Source organism: Triticum aestivum, chromosome 5A (genome assembly GCF_018294505.1).
Source record: "Triticum aestivum cultivar Chinese Spring chromosome 5A, IWGSC CS RefSeq v2.1, whole genome shotgun sequence".
Taxonomy (NCBI): domain Eukaryota; kingdom Viridiplantae; phylum Streptophyta; class Magnoliopsida; order Poales; family Poaceae; genus Triticum; species Triticum aestivum.
The window spans coordinates 298,186,302-298,204,248 of record NC_057806.1 but is presented as its reverse complement, the minus strand read 5'-3'; positions in this window follow the sequence as shown (position 1 = coordinate 298,204,248).

Genomic DNA, 17,947 nt, shown 5'->3' with positions numbered 1-17,947 from the left:
CGTGAGTGTAAAGTCCAAACACGTTGATGCGTCCAGACTCGTCACGACATAATATTTTAACCTGAGCTATATATTTTTTGTAGTCCGGCGAGGTCCCGCACCGAACGATCCTCATCAGAGGATTTGCTTAGTTCGGATGCTATGGAGAGCGGGACGCCCCCGAAGTCCCCTTCCCCCAAATATTTTAATAATAACAAGGCTTCGTCCTAGAAAGACCCCGGCCAAGAAGGGGGGGGAAGGGATCGTGAAAGTGGTGCCTGGAGGTCAAACTTCTGGGGCCGGAGACATGGGGGTCGACGGCGGGAGCCACCTTGAATTCGGCTTTCAGCCGGGCGCAATTCCGGAGACCAATACGGCTCCAGAATCAAGCAGGCGGCGTCCCTCGGCTGGAGGGGGCATGCCTGTTCCACCTGCAATCTCTGTCGAACCAGAGGTGCCGGATGTTTTTTTGGCGGCGCTGAAGAGCGCCTCCATCGTCGATGAGCACCGTGCCCTGATGGGTGTGGTGATTAAGGAGATTCAGTCTGCCGAGAGTGGACTGAATGAAGCCTGTATCAACCTTATAAAAGGCTTTGAGGTATGTTTTATGAGGTTTCGGAGAGTGTCAGAGTATGGATAGTAGCCCCTGATACACTGTTTGGTGCAAGGAAGGACCGGACAGAGGATCAATTTTATTTTCACAGGAAGACTCATTTGATGACATTTATCTCTCTTCTTTTATAAGTAGGCGTCTGCGGCGGCTGCTGCCTCTCTTGCTGCGGAGGTCTCCGGACTGAATCAAAGTCTGGAGCAGGCCGATGAAGAACTTGGTCGGTTGAAAAGGCAGTTGGAAGATAAACAAGGTATGCGCTAGCGTTGTTCGCGTTTATTGCAAACAAATTCTTAGTATGATAAAAGATGTTTCATTATTTGCGCCAGGGGCGAGGACCGAAGTCGAGGTTCTGAGGAAGGCTATTGCCGAGGCCGAGGAAAAGGCAGCCGCAGAGCAGGCTCATCGTGAGAAGCACAAGGCCAGGGTTATTGAAGCTGAGCAGGAGCTTCAAAAGTCCACGAAGAAATGCGAGACCTTGGAGCAGAGTTTAACGGAGAAATAATCCGAACTCGCCAGGGCTCATCAGGCCGAACGCGATGCCCAGGGGGAAACCCAAGGCGCCCTGCTGGAGATCCAAGAGGTGAGGACGATCGCGACGGGTAAGGCTTTTTTTTCATGTAAAGCATGTATATGAGGAGAAAATCATGTTTCTAATTTTGAGTTCGAATTTCTCCAGGGGTATTTGCGGGACTACCCCGCAGCATATCGGATGCCGCCCAATTCTACCGAGCCAAAGAAGGGAACACTGCGGATAAGCTCTTCTAGTCGCAGTATCTGGCACCAAATTATCCGGTGCCTTTCGGTGACCAACTGAAACAGCTGATCGAACTGCATAAGGCGGCTGAAGTAGCCATGAAGGATTTAATTATCCGGCTATGGCTTGCCAAGCCGATTCCAGGCAGCTACTTCGGGCTCGTGAAGTGGCTTGTGAGTGCCTGCCCTCGACTTGGCATCATCAAGCGGTCGGTCTACATAGAGGGTGCGCGAATGGCCTTCGCCTGCGCAAAGGTGCACTAGGGGAAGATGGATGCTGAAAAGATGATGACCGAGGGACCGCCAGAGGGGAAAGAGCACCGCAAGCCCGAATTATATTATGAAAGTGTCCTAAAAGGATCCTGCCTAGCGGCAGAGCAATGCACCAAGGATGTTATATTTCCATGAATACAATCATGTTGTCCTTTGTAATGCTGAACAAGGTCATTTCTATCATTTATTGCTTGTTATATAAAATTTTATCCTCATGCGCGGCCGTTTTATATATATTAATCTTGAGAGTTGGCCAAACGTCGGCTTCTGCCCCCATGTAGAAAGTACGGGGGTGTTTGGGATAAATCTGATCACTCTTTATCCCAGTTTTGGGTCCTTCGAAGGAGGTGTTCAACACAACGAACCAGGCAATCAGACTATAGGGCTTTATCGCTCTCACTTAGCCATAGGAGCTTTAGAAAAGTAAGGTAGGCACAACCCCTGGTGTACGGAAGACCGTACGAGGGGCTATATAAGCACCTGATCGGAAGAAAGCCGATCCATCGCTCGCTGCATTGGTTATGGCATTATGTGGAAAAAATCCTTAAATATTTTACAACCTCTTGAATAGCTGACCAGCTCTCGCCGCATCATGACAACCAGTTTTCGGCTTTCTCTACTAAGGTGCTCGTCCGGAAGAACTGGGACACAATTGAAATAGTTCTCCCAGTGCTACCTTAGCCGATATAGCGGAATGTAAGGTACCAAAACATGGGTGCCGGGCAAACCGAACTATTGACCCAAGACATGATTCGGAGCTGATGCATATAATGCTATAAGTTTGGGGTGCCAAACTTCCATGAAGGTGTTCGGACTTGATTGCCGTATTATGGGTAAAACAAAGCCTCTGGCATATTTGTCGCGGTGTGTGGATGCCACTTGACAAAAGAATTTCAACAAGAAATAACAGTAGATAAGTATTGTATAAATCCACATGTTGTATTTGAGTAGTATGTCGATGCATGTGAGTATGTGTAATGTGATGGAAAAGAAATATGACTGTGGAACCTGCTTAGACCAGGAGGGGAAGAAGCTGTGTGCGGATCCGGAGTATAGTCGGATGGTGGTGGGGAATATATAAGGATTCCCTTATGCGTTCGAGCTGCTTCCATATCGCCAGTCCTGGTCTGCGCAAAGTTGAACCCCCAAACAAAATGTAAGAAATGCTTGTGCGCCGCAGAGAGGTTGAGCCGCGGTATGTGGCCTGTCCCGGCCCTCGCCGGAGTGTTTAATTGAGCTCTGGACGAGCCGGGCTATCCTGCCCCGAAGTAGTTCGAAGTCCTTTGGCGGTGTCTGAGAATCGGGCCGTCGACTCGAGGTTCGGTTGGAAGGTGTCACTTGTATCTTCTGCAGTTAAGGCAGCGGTATACTCCTCGGTGCCAAGGGAAAGTTCGGCCTTGCCATTAACCGTGATGACGCCGCGCGGACTGGGCATCTTGAGCTTACGGTAGGCATAATGTGGCACTGCGTTGAATCGAACGAACGTGGTTCATCCGAGCAGTGCCTGATAATCATTGCGAAAGGGTACGATATCGAAGATTAACTCTTCGGCACGGTAATTGTCTGGTGATCCGAAGACTACCTCCAGGGCGATGGAGCCTGCACAACTGGCCTCCACACCTGGTATAATACCTCCGAGGGTGGTTGTAGTGGGCTTGATCACCGAATGATCGATGCCCATCTTGCGCACTGTCTCCTGGTTGAGCAGGTTTAGACTGCTACCTCCGTCCATAAGGACTCGTGTGAGGTGGAACCCGTTAATTATTGGGTCGAGGACTAGTGCGGCTGGATTGCCTTGAGTGGTGTTAACCGGATGATTCGTGTGGTTGAAGGTGATCGGCCCCAGTTTATATTGTGGGACAACTGGTTCCATTAAGTCGACATCCCTGAGGGTGTGCATTCGGTCCGGGTTGGGAGTGTAGGTGCCGTTTACCACATTCACTGTTTGGATTTGTGGGGGAAGTTTCTTCTGCCCTCCTGTACTCGGTGAGCTGGGCTCCTCGTCTCCATCGTCGCTTTGAGATCCCTTATCTTTGTTTTTGGCACCTGACCTGCCAGCTTGTTTGAAGACCCAGCATTCTCTATTAGTATGATTGGCTGGTGTTTCTGGGGTGCCGTGAATTTGGCATGGGCGGTCCAGTATGCGGTCCAGGCTGGACGGACCCGGATTGTCATTTTTGAGTGGCCCATTCCGCTGACTAGACTTAGAGCCCCTAAATCCGGCATTGACTGCCGTATCTTTGGCGTTTTCACCCTTTTTGTGGCGCTTATGTTTGTTGCTTCTGGGTTTGCCATTGTTGTCTCCGGCTTCTGATGTGCCAGGGTTGCTTGCTGTGTTTTTGCTACGGGCCAGCCAGCTATCTTCGCCCGCGCAAAAGCGGGTCATGAGTGTCGTGAGGGCTGCCATGGATTTTGGCTTTTCTTGCCCGATATGTCGGGCAAGCCACTCGTCACGGATGTTATGTCTAAAGGCCGCTAGGGCTTCGGCATCCGGACAGTCGACAATTTGGTTCTTTTTAGTTAGGAACCGAGTCCAGAATTTCCTGGCTGACTCTCCAAGCTGTTGTGCTATGTGACTTAAGTTGTCAGCATCCGGTGGTCGCACATAAGTGCCTTGGAAGTTGTCCAGGAATGCGTCTGCCAGGTTCTCCCAACTTCCAATGTAGTTTACCGGCAAGCTATTCAGCCAATGCCGAGCCGGCCCCTTGAGTTTTAGCGGGAGATACTTGATGGCGTGTAGATCATCCCCGCGGGCCATGTGAATGTGGAGGAAGAAATCCTCTATCCATACCGCGGGGTCTGTAGTGCCGTCATATGAGTCAACATTCACGGGTTTAAACCCTTCTGGGAATTCATGGTCCATTACTTCATCAGTGAAGCATAGGGGGTGTGTGGCGCCTTTGTGCCGGGCTATATCACGACGTTGTTCATATGAGTCTTGTCTGCTGTGTTCGGCCCGGCCGGATTTGCTTTTAGTATATCCGACGTGATGCTTGTCGTCATGCATTGGGGCGCGCCCCCGTGATCCGTAGATCGATCTTGCATGTCCTCCCTTGTTTTCCAATATGTCTCACGGGTCCTGCGTGTTACCCCGGGCCTTGGAATTTTTGTATAACTGGCAACGGGGTGCGGGCTGGACTTCGGCCTAATATGCCGCTTTGTCTCGGCCACGAGGTGGTCGGTCAGCCGCATCATACGCCGGGAGAGTAGGCTTTAATGCTTCCTCCTTAAGTTGGGGTAGCGGCCTGCGTTTTGGATAGCTTTTGGTTGGGCGCTCGAGTTCGTATTCCTCGGCCCTCAGGACCTCAGTCCATCTATCCTCTAGCAGATCTTGGTTAGCTTGAAGCTGCTGTTTCTTTTTCTTCAGGTTCTTTGCTGTGGCTATAAGCCGGCGCTTGAAGCGCTCCTATTCGGCGGGATCCTCAGGCACGATAAATTAGTCGTCGCCGAGGCTCACCTCGCCTTCGGAGAGAGGCATGTAATTGTTATCCTCTGATTCTCCGTCTGCTGCCTGTTCCTTAGGGATGGCTTGCCCATCCTCCCGCTCGAGGTCTGGCTGGAGGGGATTGTCTTCGTCTTCAGCGCTATCCACAGCGTCATTGTCTCTTGTGCCGGTATCGCCGTTTTTGCTATGGCGGGGCTTAGAGCAGCGTCGTTGATGCCGGTGCTTAGATTGCTTCTTCGGGGGATTATCCTCTGTTGCCTTATTGCCATCACCTTCTTTGGGGGTGTCCACAATGTATATATCATATGATGAGGTGGCAGTCCAGCACCTTGTGGGCGATGGTTCCTGTTCTTCTCCTACATCGTCATCCGTACCGTCGATGTCTTCGGAGCCAAAATCAAGCATGTCGGTTAAGTCATCAAAAGTGTCTATTAAGTGGGTGGTGGGTGAATTTCTTTGTCGTCCACTTCCTACTCAAGCCGGACATAGTTCGGCCAAGGGTCTCTTGACAAGGAGAGAGATTTAAATGAATTTAGCAAGTCGCTCGAGGGCGAGTGCTGAAAGATATCCGCGGAGGTGAACTCCATGATCGGTGCCCAATCAGATTTGATAGGCACGGACGCGGGTGGTTTAGAGCCTGTGGCCGGGGATGAATCCAAGGGGCCGGCAACATAGGTCTCATAGGTGGTGAAGTCCGTATTCGGCTCTATCGCCGCTGAGTGTGCGACCTCCATGGCGGGGTCTATCCACACATCCTCGGACGGCACGATCTGCTCCGGATCGAAGGTTGGAGTAGCCACATGTGTGATCTCCCGAACACCGTCCGACGGCAGAGCTAAGTCATGTTTGTCGAGATTGTGCAGCGCACCTGACATGGGCTCGAATCCGTCGAAGATCAAGTCTCCGCGGATGTCGGCGGTGTAGTTTAAGCTTCCAAACTTGACCTGATGGCCAGGGGCGTAGCTCTCTCTGCTCCAGATGGCCAAGCGAGTTGGCTTGCAGTACAAAGCCGCCGAATACGAAGATCTGTCCGGGGAGAAAAACCTCACCCCGGATCGCATCGTTGCCGATGATCGAAGGAGCCATCAAGCCTTATGGCGACGACACAGCGGAACTCACAATGAAAGCACCAATGTCGGTGTCAAAACCGGAAGATCTCGGGTAGGGGGTACCGAACTGTGCGTCTAAGGCGGATGGTAACAGGAGGCAGAGGACACAATGTTTACCCAGGTTCGGGCCCTCTTGATGGAGGTAATACCCTACATCCTGCTTGATTGATCTTGATGATATGAGTATTACAAGAGTTGATCTACCACGAGATCGCAGAGGCTAAACCCTAGAAGCTAGCCTATGATTCTGATTGTTCTTGTCCTACAGACTAAACCCTCCGGTTTATATAGACACCGGTGGAGGCTAGGGTTACATAGAGTCGGTTACAAGGGAGGAGATCTACATATCCGAATTGCCAAGCTTGCCTTCCACGCAAAGGAGAGTCCCACCCGGACACGGGACGAAGTCTTCAATCTTGTATCTTCATAGTCCAACAGTCCGACCAAAGTATATAGTCCGGCTGTCCGAGGACCCCCTAATCTAGGACTCCCTCAGTCTATGCGTAGATTCTATGCATGAGTAGAACACAAAGCAGTTGTGGGCGATGATTTGTTCAATTTGCTTACCATTACTAGTCTTATCTTGATCCGGCGGCATTGTGGGATGAAGCGGCCTGGACCGACCTTACACGTACGCTTACATGAGACTGGTTCCACCGACTGACATGCACTTGATGCATAAGGTGGCTGGCGCATATCACCGTTGTGGTTTTGCATAGGTAAGAAACATTCTTGCTAGAAACCCATAGCAACCACGTAAAACATGCAACAACAATTAGAGGACGTCTAACTTGTTTTTGCAGGGTATGCTATGTGATGTGATATGGACAAAAGGATGTGATGAGTGATATATGTGATGTATGAGATTGATCATGTTCTTGTAATAGGAATCACGACTTGCATGTCGATGAGTATGACAACCGGCAGGAGCCATAGGAGTTGTCATAATTTATTTATGACACGCGTGTCAATGAAAACGCCATGTAATTACTTTACTTTATTGCTAACCATTAGGTATAGTAGTAGAAGTAATAGTTGGCGAGGCAACTTCATGAAGACACGATGATGGAGATCATGGTGTCATGCCGGTGACAATGGTGTTCATGCCGCGCCTCGAAGATGGAGATCAAAGGCACAAGATGATATTGGCCATATCATGTCACTTTATGATTTGCATGTGATGTTTGTCATGTTTACATCTTATTTGCTTAGAACAACGATAGCATAAATAAGATGATTCCCCACTAAAATTTCAAGAAAGTGTTCCCCCTAACTGTGCACCGTTGCGAAGGCTCGTTGTTTCGAAGCACCACGTGATGATCGGGTGTGATAGATTCTAACGTTCGAATACAACGGGTGTAAGCTAGATTTACACATGGAAAACACTTAGGTTGACTTGACGAGCCTAGCATGTACAGACATGGCCTCGGAACACGAGAGACTGAAAGGTCGAACATGAGTCGTATAGTAGATACGATCAACATGGAGATGTTCACCGTTGATGACTAGTCCGTCTCACGTGATGATTGGACACGGCCTAGTCAATTCGGATCATGTATCACTTAGATGACTAGAGGGATGTCTATCTGAGTGGGAGTTCATTGAATAATTTGATTAGATGAACTTAATTATCATGAACGTAGTCTAAATTGTCTTTGCAAATTATGTTGTGGATTAATAGCTCACGCTTTAGCTCTTTGTTTTAATACGTTCCTAGAGAAAGACTAAGTTGAAAGATATTGTAAGCAATTGTGCGGACTAGGGCCGTAGTCTGAGGATTGTCCCCACTGCTACACAGAAGGCTTCTGTCCTTGATGCACCGCTCGGTGTGCCAACCCCTCTGGCGTCGTCTGTGGATGTTATGAACATATGGTAGACACGTTGTGATGACTACCTGATAGTTTAGTGCGCCATGCTTTACGGCTTAGAGTCAAGGCTCCAAAAGCGTTTTGAACACCATAGAACATATGAGATGTTCGAAGAGCTGAAATCGGTATTTCAGGCTCATGCCTGTGTTGAGAGGTTGAGACGTCTGACAAGACCTTTGCCTACAAGATGGAGGAGAATAACTCAGCCAGTGAGCATGTGCTCAGAATGTTTGGGTACTTCAATCACTTGAATCAAGTGGGAGTTAATCTTCCAGATAAGAGAGTGATTGACAAAAGTTCTTCGGTCGCTACCACCAAGCTACTAGATTTTCATGATGAACTATAACATGCAAGGGAAGATAATCCCGGAGCTGTTCATCGTGCTTAAGGCCGTAAAGGTAGAAATCAAGAAGGAGCATCAAGTGTTGATGGTTAACAAGAGCACTGGTTTCAAAGAAGGGCAAGGGAAAGAAGGGAAACTTCTTGAATGGCAAGCCAGTTGCCGCTCCAGTGGAGAAACCCAAGAACCCAGACCCAAGACAAAGTGCTTCAATTAGGGGAACGGTCACTGGTAGTGGAACTGCCTCAAATACTTGGTAGATAAGAAGGCTGTCAACTTCAACAAAAGTATATTTGATACATGTGTGTTATTGATGTGTACCTTACTAGTACTCCTAGTAGCACCTGGGTATTAGATACCAGTTCAGTTGCTAATATTGGTAACTCGAAACAAAAGCTACGGAATTAACGGAGACTAGCTAAGGGCGAGGTGACGATGTGTGTTGGAAGTGTTTCTAAGGTTGATGTGATCACCATCGCATGCTCCCTCTACCTTCGGGATTAGTGTTGAACCTAGATAAATGTTGTTTGCATTGGTGTCTGCGTTGAGCATGAACATGATTAGATCATGTTTATAGCAATAGGTTATTCATTTAAGTCAGAGAATAATGGTTATTCTGATTACATGAATAATACCTTCTATGGTCATGCACCCAATGTGAATGGTTTATTGAATCCCGGTCGTAGTTATACACATGTTCATAACATTGATGCCAAAAGATGTAGAATTGATAATGATAGTACCACTTTCATGTGGCACTGCCGCTTAGGTCATATTGGTGTAAAGCGCATGAAAGAACCTCCATGCTAATGGATTTTTGAAGTCACTTGATTTTGAATCACTTGACACATGTGAACCATGCCTCTTTGGCAAGATGACTAAAAACCCATTCTTTGGAACAAGGGAACGGGCAAGTGACTTGTTGGAAATCATACATGCTAATCTGTGTGGTGCGATGAGTGTTGACGCGCGCGGTGGATATCGTTATTTTCTCACCTTCACCGGTGAATTGAATAGATATGGGTATATTTACTTAATGAAGCATAAGTCTGTGAAAAGTTTAAGCAATTTCAGAGTGAAGTTGAGAATCATCGTAACAAGAAGATCAAGTTCCTTCGATCTGATCAAAGGGAAAGTATCTGAGTTATGAGTTTGGAAATCACTAAAGACAAGGTGGACTCGTTTCACAGTTGACACCGCCTGGAACACCATAGTATGATGTTGTGTCCTAACATCGTAATCGAACCTTATTGGATATGGTGTATGATGTCTCTTAACAATCTACCGCTATTTTTGGGGGTTATGCATTAAAGACAATTACATTCACTTTAAATAGGGCACCATCTAAGTCCGTGGAGATGATACCGTATGAACTATGGTTTGGCAAGAAACCAAAGTTGTTGTTTCTTAAGGTTTGGGGCTACGATGCTTATGTCGATAGGCTTCGGTCAGAAAAGCTCGAACCCAAAGCGGAAAATTGTATCTTCATAGAATACCCAAACAAGATGATTGGGTATACCTTCTATCTCATATCTGAGGTCAAAGTGTTTGTCACTAAGAACATGTCCTTTCTCGAGAAAGAGTTTCTCTCGAAAGAATTGAGTGGGAGGAAGATAGAACTTGATGAGGTTGTTGAACCTTTACTTCCACCAGAGAGTAGCGCAGAACAGAAAGATGTTTCTGTGGCACCTACCTCAGTTAAAGAGAAAGCTAATGATGATGATCATGGAGCTTCATCTCAAGTTACTATCGAACCTCGTAGGTCGACAAGGGTGTGTACAACTTCTGAGTGGTAACCCTGTCTCAAAGGTCATCTTGTTGGACAACGATGAACCTATGAGCTATGGAGAAGTGATGGTGGGCCTGGATTCTAACAAATGGCTGGAAGCCATGAAATCCGAGATAGAATCCATTTATGAGAACAAAGTATGGACTTTGGTGGACTTTCCCGATGATCGGCAAGCCATTGAGCATAAATGGATCGTTAATAAGAAGACATACGCTGATGGTAATGTCACCATTTATGAAGCTCGACTTGTCTCAAGGAAGTTTCCGACAAGTTCAAGGAGTTGTCTGTGATGAGACTTTTCTCAATCGTAGCGATGCTAAAGTCTATTAAAATTGTGTTAGTAGTTGCTGCATTTTTCATTTACGAAATCTGGCAGATGGATGTCAAAACAAAGTTTCCTTGATGGTCTCCGTGAGGAAAGGCTGTATGTGATACAACCAGAAGTTTTTATCGATCCTAAGGATGCTAAAATGTATGCAAACTCCAACGATCCTTCTATGGATTGGAGCAAGTATCTTGGAGTTGGAACATACGCTTTGATGAGGCGATCAACACATTTGGGTTTATACAAAGTTTGCAAGAAACTTGTATTTGCAAGAAAGTGAGTGGGAGCACTACAACATTTCTGATAGGTATATATGGATGACATATTGTTGATCGAAAATTATGTAGAGTTTCTAGAAAGCATAAAGGGTTGTTTGAATGGAGTTTTTCAATGGAAGACCTGTGTAAAACTGCTTACATGTTGGGTATCAAGATCTATAGAGATAGATCAAGACGCCTGATAAGACTTTCACAGAGCGCATACCTTGACATGATGTTGAAGGAGTTCAAGATGGACCAGTCAAAGAAGGAGTTCTTGCCTGAGTTTCGAGGTGTGAAGTTAAGACTTGAAGCTCGACCACGGCAGAAGAAAGAGAAAGGACGAAAGTCGTACCTACGCCTTAGCCATAGGCTCTATATGATATGCCATGCTATGTACCGCAATGTGCCTTGCTACGTGTCTGGCAAGGGGGTACAGGAGTGATCCAGGAGTGGATCATTGGACAACAGTCAAAATTGTCCTTAGGAATAAGGAAATGTTTCTCGGTTATGGAGGTGATAAAGAGTTTGGCAAAAAGGGTTACGTCGATGCAAGCTTTAACACCTATCCGGATGACTCTGAGTAGCAAACCGGATACGTATAGTGGAGCAACCATTTGGAATAGCTCCAAGTGGAGCATAGTAGCAACATCTACAATATGAAATCGAGATTTGCGAAGAACACACGGATCTGAATGTTGTAGACCCATTGACTGACACTTCTCACATAAGCATAACATGATCAAACCCTAGAACTCATTGAGTGTTAATCACATGGCAATGTGAACTAGATTATTGACTCTAGTAAACTCTTTGGGTGTTAGTCACATGGCGATGTGAACTATGAGTGTTAATCACATAACTATGCGAACTAGATTATTGACTCTAGTGCAAGTGGGAGACTGTTGGCAATATGCCCTAGAGGCAATAATAAAATGGTTATTATTATATCTCCTTGTTCATGATAATTGTCTATTGTTCATGCTATAGTTGTATTAACCGGAAACCGTAATACATGTGTGAATACATAGATCATAATATGTCCCTAGTAAGCCTCTAGTTGACTAGCTCGTTGATCAATAGATGGTCATGGTTTCCTGACCATGGACATTGAATGTCATTGATAACGGGATCACATCATTAGGAGAATGATGTGATGGACAAGACCCAATCTTAAGCGTAGCACAAGATCGTGTTGTTCGTTTGCTAAAGCTTTTCTAATGTCAAGTATCATTTCCTTAGACCATGAGATTGTGCAACTCCCAGATACCGTAGGAATGCTTTGGGTGTACCAAACGTCACAACGTAACTGGGTGGCTATAAAGGTGCACTATAGGTATCTCTGAAAGTGTCTGTTGGGTTGGCACGAATCGAGACTAGGATTTGTCTCTCCGTATGACGGAGAGGTATCTCTGGGCCCACTCGGTAATGCATCATCATAATGAGCTCAATGTGACTAAGGAGTTAGTCACGGGATCATGCGTTACGGAACGAGTAAAGAGACTTGCCGGTAACGATATTGAATGAGGTATGGCGATACCGATGATCGAATCTCGGGCAAGTAACATACCGATAGATAAAGGGAATTTTATACTAGATTGATTGAATCCCCAACATCGTGGTTCATCCGATTGGATCATCATGGAACATGTGGGAGCCAATATGGGTATCCAGATCCCGCTATTGGTTATTGGCCGGAGAGATGTCTCGGTCATGTCTGCATGGTTCCCGAACCCGTAGGGTCTACACACTTAAGGTTCGCTGACGCTAGAGTTGTTATGGGAAATAGTATGTGGTTACCAAAGGTTGTTCGGAGTCCCGGATGAGATCCCGGACATGACGAGGAGTTACGGAATGGTCCGGAGGTGAAGATCGATATATTGGACGAAGGGTATTGGAGTCCGGAATTGTTCCGGGGGTACCGGGTGACGACCAGCGTGTCCGAAAGGGGTTTCGGAGGCCCCGACAAGCGTTGGGGGGCCTTATGGGCCAAGGGGAGGGGGAACATCAGCCCACTAAGGGGCTGAGCGCCCCTCCTACCCCATCTCACATAACTTGGAGAGGTGGGGGCGCCTCCCCTAGGGCAGCCACCCCTCGCGGCTTGGGGGGCAAGTTTCCTAGGGGTGGGGGCACCCAAACCCATCTAGGGTTTCCCCTGTGGCCGCCGCCCCTACATTAGGGAAACCCTAGGGCGCCTCCTCCTCCCCCTTCCCCCTATATATAGTGAGGTAGAGAGAGGGCAGCCGCACCCTTCCCCTGGCGCAGCCCCTCCCCTCTCCTACACCTCCTCCTCCTCCATAGCGCTTGGCGAAGCCCTGCCGGAGAACCACGAGCTCCATCACCACCATGTCGTCGTGCTGTCGGAGTTCTCCCTCAACTTCTCCTCTCCCCTTGCTGGATCAAGAAGGAGGAGACGTCCCCGGGCTATACGTGTGTTGAACACGGAGGCGCCATTGTTCGACGCTTAGATCGGAATCTACCGCGATCTGAATCGCTGCGTGTACGACTCCACCAACCGCGTTCTTGTAACGCTTCCGCATTGTGATATTCAAGGGTATGAAGATAAACCTCCCTCTCTCTCGTTGCTAGAATCTCCTAGATTGATCTTGGTGACACGTAGGAATTTTTTTGAATTATTGCTACGTTCCCCAACAGGCACGTCCCATCAATACGAAGATCGTGCCATGTTTTTAAGGGATATGATCAATGACTTGGGTCACCCCATGCATGCATAACGACACGATTATATCAGGAAGTGGCGAGGTCCACGATGCAGTAAAAGGTCCCTTGGGCTTACGGCAGCTTATACAAGGGAGACCGCCACCATGTTCTCAATACGCTCTCCATTCCCCCATTGTTGTCGCTTTCCCAATCCCTTGAGCCCTCGGCGCCCAGATCCTTTATCCTTTAGAGATTTCCCCGCCAATCTCTCAATCCGACCATGGTCATCTCTACTTTCAAAGGCAAGTGGGAGGCCTCCAGCATCATCGACGATGACATCCAGGAACTGAAGCACGCCGGCTATCTTCCGACCAATGTCACCCACCGCGCTCCGAAGGAGGGCCAGGTTATCCCCACACCCAAGCAAGTTGAAAAAGTGGTGTTCGTTCCCCACTTTACCCGGGGACTAGGCTTACCTCTTCTCCCCTTTGTCATGGGTCTGATATTCTTTTACGAGCTAGATTCTCATGATCTTGCCCCGAACTCTTTCGTGCACATCTCGACCTTCATTGTTTTCTGCGAGGCCTTTCTTCGGGTCCAGTCACACTTCGGCTTGTGGCTAAAGGTCTTCAATTTCAAGCCTAAAATAGTCAACGACCAGCAGGCGGACTGTGTGTGTGTGTGGGGGGGGGGGATGATAAGCAAGCTCCCCCTAGTTGAGTTGCTGGAAGGTACCTTCATAGATACCGTCAAGATCTGGCAAAAGGAGTGGTTTTATATCACCGAACAACGCGGTGCGGGTGGGCGGCAATCCCTGAGTTCTGATCCGGACCTCCCACAAGGCTGGTATCATGGACCAAGAAGGGTCTCGACTGGGGGTTGCCAATGGAGGCAGAGTCACTGTAGAAGCACATCTCCAAGATGATAAAGCAAAAGGTCAAGCTATCCAATGTGGTTCAGATCATGCTCCGACGCCGCCTCCACCCGTTCCAAGCCCGGGCCGCTCCCATGTGGACCTACAAGCCCGAAAACCCTGTCACCGTATGCCACTTCTCTCGCACCATCCACGCCAAGCTATGGAAGGTGCAGTTCAAGCCCCAGAAGGACTGGCTAGCCGAGGAAGAACACATCGGTCTCGACGCCGCGACTCCTCCTCGGGAGGTATGATTAGTTTTATCCTCATGTTCAAATTTTCTTCTTTGGCGAAGGACTTAACTCCCTCTACCTTCATCCATAGAGCTGGCTGCAGAAGGCCGAGCAGATCAACAACCCGACCCCGCTACTCGAGGCCCCCAGGACGGGCTTGATGTCGGATATACTAGCCGTGGCACCATATAAGGCGCCATAAAATAAGGTGAAGAAGAAGGTGGAGAATACGGAGGCCAGGGAGGGCCTCTGCCCCATGGGACCTCTGGACAACAAATCCGGAGAAACCCAAGCCCACTTTGCCCCCGACGAGGGAATGGAGCAGGGAGATGATGGGGAGGAGAGTGACTCCTCCCGAACAAGAAACAGGGCGGTGTCTGAAGACGCCGAGGAGGATCAACCCCGTCCAGCCCCGAAAAGGTAGTGTAGGGCCAAGGTGGCCCTGTCTGGCGATAGCTCAGTCTTTGTCGAAGAGTCTGAGGCTTCCGAAGAGGTTCCTCGAAGGAGACTTTGGGTCAAGCCCCGAGCCTAGAGGTACATTTCAGAATGTACACTGATGTCTACTACGCAACCTTCTTCTTGTAGACTCGTGTTGGGCCTCCAAGCACAGAGTTTTGTAGGACAGTAACAAATTTCACTCAAGTGGATGACCTAAGGTCTATCAATTCATGGGAGGCGTAGGATGAAGATGGTCTCTCTCAAACAACCCTGCAACCAAATAACAAAGAGTCTCTTGTGTCCCCAACACACCCAATACATTGGTAAATTGTATAGGTGCACTAGTTCGGCGAAGAGATGGTGATACAAGTGCAATATGGATGGTAGATATAGGTTTTTATAATCTGAAAAATATAAAAACAGCAAGGTAACAAGTAACAAAAGTGAGCGAAAACGGTATTGCAATGCTTGAAAACAAGGTCTAGGGTTCATACTTTCACTAGTTTTAGTTCTCTCAACAATGATAACATAATTAGATTACATGGCAAGCTCTAAATGTGCAACAAAAGTCACTCCAAAGTTCCTATCGCGGAGAACATAAGATGAAATTGCTTGTAGGGTATGAAACCACCTCAAAGTTATTATTTCCGATCAATCCATTGAGCTATTCCTATAAGTGTCGCAAACAACCCTATAGTTCGTAGTAAAATAACACCATATGACACACATAAATCAACCCTAAAGTCACCTAGATACTCCAATGTTACCACAAGTATCCATGGGTCAATTATACAATATGCATCAAACAACTTCAGATTCATAATGTTCAATCCAACACAAAGAACCTCAAAGAGTGCCCCAAGATTCCTACAGGAGAAACAAGGACGAAAACATGCATCTACCCCTATGCATAGATTTCCCTAATGCCACCTCGGGAATCCGCAAGTTGAATGCCAAAACATACATCAAGTGAATCAATGGAATACCGCATTGTCACCATGAGTATCCCACGCAAGACATACATCAAGTGTTCTCAAATCCATAATAGTATTTAGTCCGATAACAGTGAAACCTCAAAGGTAAAACTCAATTCATCACCAGAAGGTAGAGGGGGAGAAACACCATATGATTCAACTATAGTAATAACGCTCACAGTACATCAAGATCGTGCCAAATCAAGAACACGAGAGAGAGAGAGAGAGAGAGAGAGAGAACAAACACATAGCTACTGGTACATACCCTCAGCCCTGAGGGTCAACTACTCCCTCCTCGTCATGGAGACCGCCGAGATGATGAAGATGGCCACCGGTGATGGTTTCCCCCTCCGGCAGGGTGCCTGAATGGGCTCCCGGTTGTTTTTCGTGGCTACAGAGGCTTGAGGCGCTGGAACTCCCAATCTAGGCTTATTTGTAGGGATTTCTATATTTATAGGAATTTTTGGTGTCGGGAACAAGTGAGGGGGGTCCACGAGGCGACGACAAGGTAGGGGGCGCGCCCTAGGGGGCCTCCACCCTTGTGGATGCCTTGTGGCTCTTCTGGCCCAACTCTCTTGCTTCGGGGGCTTCTTCTGGTCCTTTAAAAATGACCGTAAAATTTTCAGCTCATTTGGACTCCATTTGATATTCCTTTTCTGCGGAACTCAAAAAGAAGGAAAAACAGAAACTGGAACTAGGCTCTAGATTAATAGGTGACTCCAAAAAATTATATAAAATAGCATATAAAATGCATATAAAATATCCAAGATAGATAATATAATAGCATGGAACAATAAAAAAATTATAGATACGTTGGAGATGTATCAAGCATCCCCAAGCTTAATTCCTACTCGTCCTCGAGTAGGTAAATGATAGAAACCGAATTTTTATGTGGAATGCTACCTAACATATTTATCCATGTAATTTTTCTTCATTGTGGCATGAATGTTCAGATCCATAAGATTCAGAAAAAAAGTTTAATATTGACATAAAACAATAATACTTCAAGCATACTAATAAGGCAATCATGTCTTCTCAAAATAACATGACCAAAGAAAGTTATCCCAACAAAATCATATTGTCTGGCTATGCTCCATCTTCATCACACAAAATATTATATCATGCACAACCCCGATGACAAGCCAAGCAATTGTTTCATACTTTTGATGTTCTCAAACCTTTTCAACTTTCACGCAATACATGAGCGTGAGCCATGGACATAGCACTAAAGGTGGAATAGAATATGATGGTTGTGGAGAAGACAAAAAGAAGGAGATAGTCTCACATCAACTAGGCGTATCAACGGGCTATGGAGATTGTAAGGCCCCGAGACTGATGTGCCAGGTGTCTTCTAGTTACTCGCTATTGTTGTCTTGTCATTGATTGCGTGTCATGCTTTTCATGTCATGTCATCATATGCATTTCATTTGCATACATGTTCGTCTCATGCATCCGAGCATTTTCCCCGTTGTCCGTTTTGCATTCCGGCGCTCCTATGACATCCGGTGTCCCTTTCTACCTTTTTTCGTGTGCGAGTGTTAAACATTCTCGGATTGGACCGAGACTTGTCATGTGGCCTTGGTTTACTACCGGTAGACCGCTTGTCAAGTTTTGTGCCATTTGAACTTCGTTTGATACTCCAACGGTTAACCGAGGGACCTAAAAGGCCTCGTGTGTGTTGCAGCCCAACACCCCTCCAAAGTGGCCAAAAACCCACCTAAACCCCCCTCCATCGTCTCGGTCATTCGATCACGATCGCGTGGCCGAAAACCGCACCTCATTTGGACTCTCCTAGCTCCCTCTACCTATATATATGTGACTCTCCCCGAAATTTCACGCAGTCCAAACCCTAGATCCAACTCCCTCCGCGCCACCGGACATGTCCGCTCGCCGGCGGACGCGTCCACTCCGCCGCCACATCGCCCCGTCCAATGGGAGTGCGCCACCTCAGCATCATCGCCACCTCCAACCACTCAG